Below are 14,133 nucleotides of genomic sequence, written 5' to 3' on the forward strand. Positions count from 1 at the left end.
AACGTGCATTTAATCCCCTACCTATGTGATTGAACAAGAAAATGCAAATACCCGAATCCTGAATTACGTCCTTGGAATCTGCCTTTCTTTTTCTCTCGTTTTTTTCTGACTGTTTTAAGGATGTTTTCCCCCAAGCAAAACTCTGTTATCTTGGGATTCCCTGCCAGCCCCTTCAGGCTCGAAGCCCCCTGAGTTGCCTTCCCGAGCTACGCAGTGCTCTGGCCCTGGCACGGGCAGCGAGCAGGATCCGACCCCGGTGTGAAGTTTCTCCTGTGCGTGAGTCACCGGGCAGCGAGCTCGGCAGTGTTTATCTTCCCTGCCCTGTACGATATGGGGATGACGTGTGCTGTGGCTCTCGAAGCCTCTAATGCAATTTAAACCCACTTCTAACGAAGAACAGAGAGTGATATCAAACGTGATTTCGGCGCAGTAAAGGGAAGAGGTGCCATCTGTTTGTTACAGGGCTGATAATGAGCACGCGGTGAACTACCACCAGCTCTCCAGCCCAGCGGATGAAGCCACAACCTCCTTGCAGGAGCTGCTGCAAAAGTGGAGGGGGCTTAGCTGCAGCCAAGAGCTGGCAATTGGCACCGGGAACAGAGCTCCTCTGCTCCCTGCTGCACGCTGCTTGCTCCCCATGGTGTGTAGCTGGTGCAGGTTGGCTGCGAAGCTGCACAGCCGTGACCCCAGCGTGATGCATGCTATGTCAACAGGAAGCACAGGGGATGTACGTACACCTCTTTGCATGTGTAGGCAAGGTGTAAGTGGTTGGCAAGTGAGCTCAGGCTGCAGAAATGCCTGCATGATTTTGGGAGCAAGGCCTATGATAAGATCATGTTATGACTAGGGTTTGTACGGAGGCCTTCTGGGAGAGATTAAAGGAAGGCTCGCAATTAATGCCTGACGCAGTATAAAAGCTTGTCAAGAAAGAGAGGTAAATCATGGAAGGAGGAGGACAGCATCTTGACAGAAGGGACAAAGAAAAAAAAAAATCAAGATGCTGCAGGTAAAGGCTTTACTCAAGAGGTCGCATGAAGTTCAGTCAGACTCCAGCAAAAAATGTCACGCAAAGAGGCACGTCCTGTGACTGTCACCATATACCAGCCTCTCTGTAGGGCAGGTTTATATGAAAACATGTGCTAACAGTGCTGTGCTGAAATCTGCAAGAACCAGTGGGCCACGCGTGGCCTGGACAAAGAGAAACTACTGCACATTGAGTCGTGATGCTGTCAAGCCTCGGGTTGTGTCAAAAGGATGCACTTGTGCTAGGCCACAGAGGTGCAGGAGGGATTTAAGGGATGTTCTCCAGGGATGCGGATGGTCTGAATGCAAGGAAGGTGCAGGAGTGCTTTGCAAGGAGTGCAGGAGATGCAGTGGTGCTTTGCAGGGTCTCACGGTGCACTTGATTGCTTATATGCATGGTCTAAAAATATATGGCTCCTTAATTTATCGCTCGGCTAGGGAAAACTGCATCATGTCTGAAATGTTTTAATAAGGATCTAAGGTAGGGGACGGCCAAGCAAATGTTAATTAGCATGTCAGGGTGGCATTCCCAGCTCCCCCACCCTCTTCAGGTGTTGGTACACTGCAATAGCCGGGCAGAGGCAGGACGTAGTGTTGAAAGCCCATGCCATGTCCCTGGCATCCTGTCACCCGCAGTGGCTGTTCCCTGTCCTCGTGGCGGACACAGGCAGCACATCTCCTCATGCTCCCAACCCTTCTGGTGACTACCACTCGATGAGTTAAAGCATAGTGTATTCAGCAGCACATGTTGGCTTTTTGGCTACCCTTGGCCATCACTGCCTGCTGGATGGCGATGAGAAGTTCATGGTGTCTGCACAGCGGAGGCCTGCTGAAGTATTTGTGCCACAGGAATGATCTGCAGGATGCTACATGCATTGCCACCCACTTTAAAAAAAAAAAAAAAGAATTAGTCCATTGCAAGTGCTTCTGTTATTGATCTGTGTTGGCAGGGCACGGGCAGAGCCCACAGATCCAGGCTGACCAGAGCCCTTCCAGCCCCTCACTTCTGATGGCCCAGCCCTAGGGCTCTGCCCTTTTTTCCACACGCAGAGGAAGATGTGGGCTCAGCTCCCCGCTCCTCAGGCACCCTGTACCGTCACGGTGTGATGAGGACACTCAGCACTGCAGGGCCGGAGCTAAACGCGAAGGTTGTCGATGGAATTGCTGATGAGGGCCTGAAGATGACACGGTGAATGATAGCAGATCAGTAATTGCTTTTTCCCCGTAGTGACTTAGCAATTAGAAATGGAAGAAGAAAATCAGGGTGAAATTTGAGAGCTGTGCTGGTTGGAGTGCCTGCTTCTGTTTGTCTTTAACCCTCTCTTTCACTCCGCGTGCCCCAGCTAATCCCTTCCCCGATGCTTTCTCTGCCTTGCTCTGCGTTATGCTTGCGATGCCCTGCCACTAGCATCGTGTCTGCAAGCTGTCTTCCCCAGACAGAAGCCTATTTAGACAAGTTGTCAGGCTGAATGGGAAAAATCTTAAATCAATGTATTTTGGCATGCAATCATATATAGGCTAATTTATCTGCTGCCCTGTTCAGCCTGCCGGTTTAAAATGAGCCCTTTCAGGCACGGTGCCTCTGGATGTTGCCTGATTACCGGAGCAGTTCCTACTGGTGGGGCGACAACGGGACTGCTTTATGCTAATTGTTATCATTTGGTCTGTGCAAATAGGGGAGGTTAAAGTAAAGAAAACCTGAGGGTGGTAAATACGAGGCTGCGTGCCACCATGGCAGAGGGGCAAGAAGGCCGGCGGGGGCGATGCTCGAAGCACCCTGGCAGAGGGAGGCCACGCTCTGCCCCATGCCAGCATCCCCTTAGGGTGCTGGGACCCCTCCACCCTACCCCTGTTTTCTCACATCCCCTGGACCTCTACGCCCTGCTGTGGCTGCCCGCCCTCCTCAGCAAAGGGCTTTGGGGACGAAAAGCTGAAAAATGGGGAAAAAAGAGTGCAACGGTAGCATAGCGCTGCTCCTTGGAAGGAAGGCAATTTGAGATGGCCCGCTACTCCAAAGGGAATCACCCCTTTCAGGGTGGCTTTAAATGGATATTCAATTGTTCTCATGCTGACTTTCCTGCTAATTGCTTCCCTGTAGCTTTTATTTCTCTCTCTCTTTTTAATAATAGTGAAGTTTGGGTTTGGGGAATGCGTTGCGTCTAACGGGGTAGCCACGCAGGAAGGCTAAATCTATTCTGTTACCTGGGAAAAATTGCCCCTATAAATAAATAAAAAACACTCTGCTGCCCCTGAAATGAAAAGCAAAGCCCCGGTGGCTGCCCGGGGAGGGCCTGACCCCTCAGTGCCAGGGCTTTCTTGCTGTCAGGAGCGTGCAGATGCTCTCTGAGCTCAGATCCGCCCGCGGAGAGCTGGACCAAGATCAGCAAGTCACTTTAGATAAAGCACCCAGCATGAGATCATACCCTTCTTTTTTTTTTTTTTCCTTTTTACATTACGTTATTGAGACTTACAGGAAGGGGAGCAAGACAGCAAATTCTGTCTCCATTAAAAACATGTCAGCCTTTTTCTGCTTTGCAATATATTTCGGTATCCGTCTGGGAGAGGGGGGCCTGTCCGTTCCCTGCGATGCTACAGCTGCGCAGCCCCAGCCACTGCAGTCTCCCCTGTGCTCCGTCTGCTGTAAATTAGGAGACCAAGGTAGCCTCTCCATTCTTCTTAATGTGCCACGATCCTCAGCTATTTATTTGTGCCTTGCAGCCCTCAGCTACTTGTTCTCGGCGCATCCCTGAGCTGCCAGTAGCTGCTCTTTGCCCCCTCCATTTCTTTCTGGAGAGCCACAGGAGCAGGAGCCACCCTGCCTTGCCCAAAGCCTCTGAAGGAGCGTGGTGGTGGGCAGGAAGCTAGGCACGGGGATTTTCATGCCCAAGCTCGTAAAGCAGCCACGGACAGGGCTGCTCATTGCTTTTGCAAAGCGGTTTTGCAGGTTTGCTGTCATTTGTGTCTGAGCAGGTTAGGTACGCAGAGCTGCTGTGCCAGAGATGCTGTTTTTCACCAAGCATTGGACGAGTGCTCAGAAGTCTCTTCCTGTCCTCCAGGTCAGGAGGATCCATGTGTTCCTCAAAAACTCAGTTACTCCAGCTGCCCAAGCTGAGAGCCGGTGTTCCCATAGCAGGGGTTTGTCAGGGGAGAAGCCGAACAGGCTGAAGATAGGTTTCTGCCTGCTTTTCTGTCCCTTTTCACTCCTCTTTTCCTGTGTTTCCAAAGTATATTTACAGTGATTTCTCTATGAGCCTGTATTGATCTATGCTAATGCAATTCCATTCTGAGTGCCCGTCCCTCCCTGCTTCGTTTTGCATCTTCTTTAATTGCTGTGGGTCACGGACCCGACCACGGACCCAACTCCGTATGCTCTCCTGCTGGCAGCACAGAGGTGGAAAATCTCAAAACATCCCCACCGAGCGGAAAGGGTGGTACAAGTTCTTTGCCTCTGGGGGTTACCAAAGGTTATTCGCCTGCATTTACCATGACGCGGGGTGTTCCTTGCAGGGGATCTTGCCACAGAGCAGGTGAAATGCGGTAAGCTGCTGCTGCGGTCGTGGTGAAATAGCGACTCCCACACTTGCTCTGCCGGGCGCTGCGCTGCAGGACGGCTCCACCTGCTCCTACCAAAGCAAGCTGCTCCCGTGCACTAGGTGGTACAAGCTGTGGGAGAATCCACCAATTTGGGGACATGCGTCCCCCCTTATTTCTCTCTATATCACGGTTTATTCATTTGAGGTCTTCCCCGTAAACTCATCCGAGGCCCTTCATGTAAACTAACCTGCCGAAACACATCTTTGTCCTCCAGTTTCATCACTTCCCCGGTTTCCAGTAATGTTTTCCCTGAGCAGCTGTCACAGCAAAGCCGCAGACCTGTTCCGACACGCTTGGCTCTTCGAGGAGCATTAGCCAAGCACCTTGCACAAGGTGCTTTCATTCCTGAAGTATGCACACCTGAAGATGTGCTCCCGAGCCGTCCCTTCCCCGTGCCCCAGTGTCAGGGATGGGGCTGCAGTCCCCTTCAGCTCCATCCCCGCAGGAGATGGCCGCAGCTCATGGTCCAGGTGGACTGATCTTGGCAGAGCTGCAAGCCAAATTGCTGGAACCGAATCCTACCGCTTGGGCTGGAAAATCTGTTCAGCCGGAGCTGGGCTGCAGAAGAGGATGGCTATCTCATTTTGCATAAGACACCAGCGAGTAATCTGCTGATTTTCTGTGACTAACGCAATAGGTCGTATCTGAATGGTCGGTGGAGGGATGAGAGGTTTCATATTCTATTACCAAATCCCTGAGCCATCTGGTTCCTAATGACTTCTTTCAAAACAAAGGGAATAAAACTTCTGTGTTGTGCAACGCATTTTGACATCCTCTTTTAGGCAGAAGATGCACGTTGCTTCACGTTGGCAAACAAGATCAATCAAATCATCAATTAAAGCTCCTGTGCACCCCTTGCGGGTGTTTCTGACCACGCGTTGGATGGCAAATACACCTTGCTCGAGCTGGTATTGTCCACCACCAGGAATGGGAGGGTGGAAAACAGAGGGCAGTGCCTGTTTCCACAGCGGGTGCTGGTCCCTACGTGGGCTCGGGGCTGTGTGAGCACAGCCCGGGCAGGTTTGGGTCACTAATCCCAAAAGCAGCACCTACAGCAGCGACGGCCGCAGGGCTTTCTGCAGCCAGAGTCAGAACCTGTGGCCACCAAAGCCCACGCCACGCTCGCCCCGCTGGTAAAATTACCCGAGCCGGCTTACTTAAATGATAGCTCAGTTACATTTATTAGCTGCGGTCATAGTGCAGCCTGCCCGGGGGAAAACCAGGCCAGAGACTTATCCACACATGCTTTCACTGTTGAGAAGCTCTCAGCACCGTGGGATTTGCACAGTGTCTGGCACAGCCCCTGAGCCTCCTCCGGTTGCTCCAGCACCTGCCTCGGGCAGCCCTGGGCTGCAGCAAGGCACCTGCAGAGGTGCTCACGGCTTCTGCCCGTCCCTGCAATTTAAGTTAAAGCCACCCAGACACGAAAGGGCATAAAACTGATATATTTATGACGCCCTAGTTATTGCTTATGCAGTTTAGCCAAGCATATCATAGCATAACACTGTTTGTGCTATCTGGGATTACATATCCAATAAGTACGGTATATTATAAGCATACTTTAGCACTATTATGTATAATTATGGATGTTTATAGATTCCCCCATTACACACCAGCTTAGTGCTTTGTTACATTTGTGATATGCTGCCTGTTGCATCACGTCACTAATGATATGCTGCCCGTAATTAAGTACATTTATAGATGTGTGCCATATTTATTGCACCCTGTGGGATTTGCATCATCAATCAGAGTCATCCTGTTGTTCGGTCAGCTCGTGTTTGTTTGCCTAATTTCTCTTGATTCCTTAAACATCTGTCCTTTAAGTGGTGAGTGCCTTGCACAGGATTCATCCAGTAGTTAGACCTGACTTGTTAACCCAATGGGTGAAATCCTGGTTCCCTAAAAGCCCCGGCCAAGCACGCAGACCTTTCACAAGGGCTGGGTTTGCACCACGTGTGGCTGCTGCTGCACATCTGCCTGACCCAGCTTGCTTAGGAAGAGCTCTGCTCCTTGGTGGGTTCGGGGTTGCTGTGAATGTGAACTCAGCCCCTGAGTGAAAGGCTGGCTGAGGGGCTGCAACACCTAAAATTTGGGTTGCCAGACATAGTTCCCCCGTACTGCTTGCTCAAGGGTAAGGATTCTTGGGCCTGCAAGTAGCATTGATCTGCTGTGCGCCTTTGGTCCTTGCCCTAATGCCTATTGAATCGCTTCTCTCTCCATAGTACATAATTTAGGTCTGGTTGAGTACAAAGTATTTTATTTATTTATGTATTCAAATTTTTAAAATGCATCTCTAGGCATCTCAGCGGTACGCCGGGCGCCTACCACATAAATTAAAAATAACAGCATAAAGTTAGACAAAGGGCTGCCCATAAATAACTCCTCCTCAATTCACAACCTTAGCGATAGCCTCAGCTCGGGGCAGGGAAATAGATGGCCTTTACAGCCTGGGGGGAAGGTTAATAAATCTGGGAGCTGATGGACCAACGGGGAAAATGAGTTTCAAATCCGGGGTGCCCCTCTCCATCCCCTTCCTGGAGATACCTTGCTGAGCTGGGCGGTCAGAAGGTGGCCGTGAGGATCGGGCGGTTTTAAGAGATGCCAGATCAAGCACCAAAATCACTGTTTTGCGTTCTGAGAAGGTATGTCTGCGTGTGAGAGCATTCAGGGGAAAAACATCCTCTTTAGAAGTAATTTGCTGAAAACAGTTTTAGCATTTTGTTCCTGCCTGTGGCAATTTATGAAACACAAATGAGATATTGTACCAGTAGTGATGCTGAAATAAATCACTCTAAAAACAGAACTCAAATTTTATTTCATTACTAAAGTAAATATAAAAGTACTTTAGCACAGTTTCAAATTAGATTGGGGTTTGGTCAAGCTTGTTATAAATCCAATGACTGTAAAGCAAATGGCTCGAGATGAACTCTCAGCAGAGCGCTGCTGCAAGCAGGGCTAATGGGAGGCTGTGCGGTGCAGAGCAGCAAATGACGGAACCGGAGGGGTGGATTTTGTGTCTGCGGTGTGGGAATCAGAGGCTGTGGTACAGCATGCTGTGTCTGGGGCTGCCGTCCAATTTTCCAAAGGATGCTGAAAAAATAGAGAGGGGGACAGGACGTGCTTACAAAACGCGTTCACAGTCTGGAGAAAATGTCTTCCTCTGAGCAAGATGTGCCCCTCTCTTTGGCCACCAGGGACCGTGCCCACCTGTGGTGTCTCACAGCAAGGCCAGGGCTTTGCTGGCCACCTCCTGAGAAACCATCCTGCAGGGTTTAATCCAAGGCTTCGGTGGGACTCCTGCTGGAAGAGCCCATAGGACTGCATCTGCTCATCCCTAAAGCCTTGCAGTCCTATTTGGCTTCTGAGAAGGTAGGGCTTGACCTGCTGGAGATGCACAAAACCCTGTCAAGCAGCACGCTTCTCCTCCTCAACAGGAATGTCTTCGAGCTGGTGAAGAGGGAGCTTCCTTGGTATTGTTAACCCACACCAGGCACGATCAGGGGTTGGTTCAGAGCTATGGAAGCTATCGGAAGGATGCTGTTGGTATGCACAGCTCTGTCTGCATCGTGATGACCAATAAATAAGATCTGCTGCAGAAAAGGGAAGGTTGAAGCTACAGTTGCAAGTAATTTCATAGCAGGGTAGATGCTGCAATCTGTGCAACATCCTGGAACTGACGTGTTTTCTATGTGCTGTGATATACCCTCCTCTCACAGCACCTGCACTGATGTAAATGAGCATTACACATGTTCATCAGCTGAACAAAAAGCCCTGTGGAATGAATGATTCATTATAAAATGGTTTCTTTTGGGAGAGAAAGAGGTTTTTGTCTAGTTTTTAGAAGTACCACAGGAAAACTCTATTTATTTGTGCTTGCTTTGTTTGACAGTAGCTTCTTTGTTCCTCCTCCCTGCTCTTGCTTTTCTGGTGCCAGTTAGCAGCACTGTTTGGCAATGGCAGATAGGGAAAGAAAGGAGAGGCAGAACCATTGTCAAGGAGGGAAGAGAAATATGTGCCTAAGAAAAGAGAATTTAAGAAACATGTTTAAGCAAATAAAACGGAGGCATAGATGTTTGAGTCTTTTCTTCATGGATGCTTACATTTTCTAGTCATTCAAGCCCATTGTTTCCCAGTGCGTTTCTCATTTCTCCCTTCAGGCTGTCCCTAACAAATTACCTTACCTTTGGTCAGAAGAAGCCCATCCTAAAGATCTAAAGGTTGATGCCTGTGGCCTGGAAGAAGATGCTTTTCAACAGGCACAAGTGGATTTGAAAGTGTCACAGCTTCATGGGAGAGGAAAGGGCCTCAAGTTGCACCAGTGGAGGTTTAGATGGGAGAACAGGAGGAATTTCTTCACAGAGAGGGTGGTTAGGGACTGGGACAGGCTGCCCAGGGGAGTGGTGGAGTTGGCATCCCCGGGGGTATGTAAGAGATGCGTGGACGTGGCTCTTGGTTTAGTGGTAGGCCTGGTAGGTCAGGCTGATGGTTGGACTTGGTGATTTTGGAGGCCCTTTCCAACCTGGGTCTCTCTCTGGTTCTGTGACTGTTCTGAGCAGACACCAGTAGCTGCCATCCACTGGTACCAGCCTGCTGGCAGCTCCAGCAGGCTGCCTGCCTTACTTACCAGCTCCACCAGTGCTCACCACCTTCCTACCCTATGCCAGCAGCTTGCCATGGCCCAGGGGACTGTTTACCTGTGCCATGCAAACCTGCCCACCTCCCACGGGAAGCAGCTCCCTTCTGTGCTCACTTGCTCTTGAGTTTTGGGATGAAGCTCCCCTACAGCTAACATCGTTTGGGCCTTCTCTATAGCTAAAAAATAATAATAATAATAATTAAAAAAAAAAAAAAAAGGTGGGGTGTTTTATAAGCTATAGGAAAGTCAGTCTTGGTGGATGAAACTAGTGTTGTGAGCCTTAGTAGTTATTTGGGAGGCCTGGGATGCCTTTGGCTCCTGTGTCTCACCCGTAGTTTCTGGATGCTGCCCCATCAGGTGTTTCCTCTGTAAAGTTTGTCTGTGAAGTGAATTTCAAATGGACTTCTTATTCATTTCCAACACTAAGCATATATTCTCTGTGCAGTCTCTGCAAAGAACTCTAATAGCATCAGAGCTGCTTGTGTCAAAAATGCTATCCATCAGCCTTTAGTAAACCCATAAGCCTTTATAAGCATTCAAAGACACCACTTGACTTTTCCCTGGAATTAATTTCGGTATTTAAATGCAGCTATTGTACTGTCCAAAAGAGGCACGGACAGGACTGAGGATTTTAAATACAGGTTAGGGAGCATGTTTCCCTGCTCTGAGGTTGAGTTTATTACTGTTTTTTGTTTTGTTTTCCAACAAAATCCATGGAAAGGGAGGTAGGTGAGAACTATCCCAGGGGAGCACAAGAGGACAGAGCTGCACTGATAAAATTATAAAATCATATAAAATTATATAAAATATATAAAGTTATATAAAATATTATAAAAATTATATAATATTATAAAATTGTATAAAAAATATGTGCTCTTCCTCTTCAAGGCTTCCCCATGGAAGCTTGTAAAGTAGTCCTACTAAAGGTAGTATAAAGAAGAGGCAGGAACCAAAACAGACATGCAGAGGGAAGCAGGACCAATGTTAAAGTCTTAACATTTGCCATTCACTTTATAATTCAAGGCACAATAGGCATAAATAAAAGGGGATGCAAAAAAATCGATGTGGGTAAATAGTAAAGGATACTTCAGGGGAGATTGGAGAGGAAAGGCATAATTGCTGCCGAGGAATGCTTAGAAATGGCCGAGATAAGGGACATTAGGACAATGGTATATGGGACTGGGTGGCGGTGATTCAAATCGGAGGCAGCCTGCTGCTCCCATGGTGTATGTGAGGGGTGGTGCAGCCAAGCCCCCCTGCCCACCTCCAGAGGACAGAGCCGAGCCACCACATCACACTTTCCCACCTCCCCTGGATGGGGCAGCCCCTCTGACACCTCAACCAGGACACGTCCTGTGGCACAAGGGGAGTTCCACATGGCAGCCTGCCTCATCAAGCTCATTTTTACTCCAAGTCGGCCTGGCCGCAGCATGGTTTTGAAGGAGAGCCATGACCCGAAGTGTATAGCACAGGGACTGGGGCACGGTGCTCTTGGGCAAACATCAGTCTGTGGGGAGGGCCTCAAAGCCTCAAGTCTGCGCCCAGCCTGGTGCCCGTGGGCTCCCTGGAGGCTTTTGTAGCTCCTGCCTGCAGAGAAGCAAGGTCTGTGGTTGTAGGAAATCCTCTTGCAAGGTGGACGCAGCTCCCAAACAGCCAGAAATAGAAATGCCAGCTCCCAGTGTGACTGTTCAGGAGGAAATAAGAAAGCATCGGTGATTTCAAACGGCACAACGCAAAGAAGAGAAAGGACGTGAGGTGTGCTGGTAGGAGATGAAAGGCACTGGCACATAAATTATGGCTCATGCACAGGTTTTGTATGCCACACACAGTAATAAATACTTCAGGAGTTAGTCCAGGGCAACGCAGATGGGTACAGGAGCGCAGAAAGCAATCAAGGATAAGGAAGAGACCTACACGAAGGGTAGCACGTCAGAGAAGGGAGGGAGGTGCTGCAGGGTAGAGGGGAAGGACTGCAGGACTGCGAGAATGACATGCACGTGTGCACGCACAGACACACACACAAAAGCAAAAGCAAAGCGTGAAAGAATTACCGTGCAAGAGGTTAAGGTAAATAAGACATGCTTCAGATATGCACGGGAAAAGGTCTCGGGGGAGAGAGCAAATTTACTTGCAAGACGTGGCAAGGATAATTTATTGATGCGAGTCGGCCACTGGTAAATAGAAAAAAAAAATTATCTCTTTTCCTTAATAGTCCCATAGGAAGGTCGCAGGAAAGAGGCCAAGGCATACCTGACACCGACTGACATTGTGGGAGGACACAAACCATGGGGAGAAAGCAAGGACAGCATGGCCGGGCCACCAGAGCACTGAGGAGGTGATGGACCACTATCAGCCCATCAGTACCAGGGTGGTTGTCTCAGCCTCCCCTTTTATATCTGCACCTCTCTGTTGGTGTCTGGGGCACTGGAAGTGTTGCTCGTATCTGTATCTGGCTCCTCAGGGATCCCAGAGAATTAGGTGGGACCTGGTGTCCCACTGGCTTTCCCTCCCCTGTGTGTCTGCTGGCGGCAGCACCAGCTGCAAGCAGCTCTGATGAGTACTGGCAGCAGGGCGGCTAGTACAAAAATAGTACGCTGAGTTGCTGGGGCAGATGTACTGGAATAAAAGACTGCAGTGCTTCTTGGTGCGTGTTCTCTAGCTCAGCTCCTAAAGTTTCTGTGTAGCCTTTGGTGGTAGGATCCAATCTGCAGGGAACAAAATAATAAACAAAAACAAACAAACAAACAGACAAAAAAACACTCCTCTGTGCTGCTTTCACCTGGCAGCATCCCAGCTTCCAGACGAGTCCTGCTCCTAAATGTACATTTTCTCCTTGGAGGCCGATTTCCCCAGCAGTCCTCTGTGATTCATAAAATTCATCCAGATACCAGTTTTCAGCACATGCTCTGAAGATTAATGGAAACATTCAAGCACTGGAATGGGCTGCCTGGGGCTGTGGTGGAGTCCCCATCCCTGCAGGTATTTAAGAGACATGTGGATGTGGCACTAAGGGATGTGGTTTAGTGATAGGACTCTGTAGGCCATATTAATGGTTGGAGTTGGTGATCTTGAGGGTCTTTTCCAACCACTCCGACGCTGTGATGGTACTCTATGGTGTGGCAGTTTTGCTTTAGAGGTGCCCGGCAGAGCCCTCTCCTCTGCTGGAAACATTGCACTGACAGGCTTGGGGTGCTGATGGGCAATGCATTTTCTCCCCCAAACCAAAGGGCTCTCCCCAGCCAGGCAAAGCAGTTTTTGAGCAGTGGCTCATAGCCCGGAACACCCCAAAATGTCTCACCAAGATACCTGAAGCGGCAGCCTGGCTTTCCAGTGTCATGGAAGGGAGAAGACCACAAGTTCTGCCAGCACCCTGGGGACCAGAGCCTAGAAAAAAAAAATGGGAAAGAGTTAAAGGTAATCATATCAAGAAGGCAGTTATGTTCCCAGAGTGGTCTCCACATGGGAGTCATCTCTGTTTCTGGGCTCAGGTATCTGGCACAACTTCCCTGTGCATGTATCATCAAGGGTAGTCAGAAGTTTGGGATGAGGCCTGAGCCCATCTGAGTCATCCAGGCAGCTTTTGTCATCCTCCCAGGTCTCAGAAGAAGAAAAATAAACTGTAAATAAAAAGACACAAACTTGAATAAGCCAGAAAGGTGCCTGCACCCCCATCCCCAGAAGATATTGCCATTTCCCACTTTATTTGAAGCTTTCTATTACATCTCTTGTTTTTCCTTTTGAAAGATCTCACCGGGGAGATGTCATGTCATATTTTCAGCACCTTGCTGCCCCAAGCCAGCAGCTGGGGAGCCGGCGGGGTATTCCGGGACACCTTGGCTGGCCCTGGACACCTATATTTAGGCACCGAATCCCACCCGGTGAATCAGCACAACCCTTTCCTAGCAGATAGGTCCCCGGTGCCGGGGTGGAGCAAGAGGGATGAATGCTGCCAGTATTTCCCTGCGTGTCACTTCTAAGCATACCCTGGACGTAGCAGGCATGGGAAATTCCTGCAGAGTGTGTGAGACGAGGACAGCCTTTCAACAAGTTTATTTTTAGCCAGAGTTGTATCATTGCCTGGGAATACTGCAGGCTGCTCTGGGGATGTTTCCATACCCAAATGTGTTTTTCAAAGGAAATAAAAAAATAAAAAAATAGGCCCTTTTAAATCTTTGTTGGACTATATTGGATGTCAGTGGTAAGAACTCTTTTAATTCTGTATGGAGTTATGAAGGCTGCTGGGGGTATTTGTGGGACAAGTGTGGTAGAGAAAGTGCCTGTCATGTCTAAAAACAAGGCACAGGAAGGTGGCTATGTGGGTGAAAAAAACCATCAATTCAGAGTGAAATCTCACTTTCCTCTCTGTCCCCAGAGCCAATTCCCTGTGGGGAATGCAGCTCGTGCAGGGTTAGCCTGGTGGTGAGCGCTGGGCCCCGTGGCCTAACCACGCTGATGGACATCCCCTCACAGCTCAGCGATGGGAAAGGGAGCAGGCACCAGCAGCTCGTGTTTTATTAAACCCAGACCAACTGCTCAGGGCCTCTGGTGCTGGGAATTATCAGTGCAGGTGGCAGAAGGGGCTGCTTTTGTTTTGCCCAGGGGCTGAAGGATGAGCCGTGTCACTGCAGGCCTCGTCTCAGCGCCCGTTCCCGGTGCCTGTGTGTCTGCGTGTGCTGCAGGCCATGCTGTTAGGGCAGCAAGGTGGTGAAGCACCTCGATATTCCCTCTCTACCTCCTCAGGCCCTGCCTTCCTCTGTCCCTGCCTTCCTCTGCGGCCTGTTGCTGCTCGACAGGCTCGGGAGAGGAAATGATTTTTCCCGTTCCTCCCCCACGTGGAGGTAGGATCTGACTCCTCCGTGCCTCAATCAAAAGCAGGATGA

The sequence above is a fragment of the Anas platyrhynchos genome, chromosome 1 (assembly GCF_047663525.1).
Source record: "Anas platyrhynchos isolate ZD024472 breed Pekin duck chromosome 1, IASCAAS_PekinDuck_T2T, whole genome shotgun sequence".
In the NCBI taxonomy this organism is placed as follows: domain Eukaryota; kingdom Metazoa; phylum Chordata; class Aves; order Anseriformes; family Anatidae; genus Anas; species Anas platyrhynchos.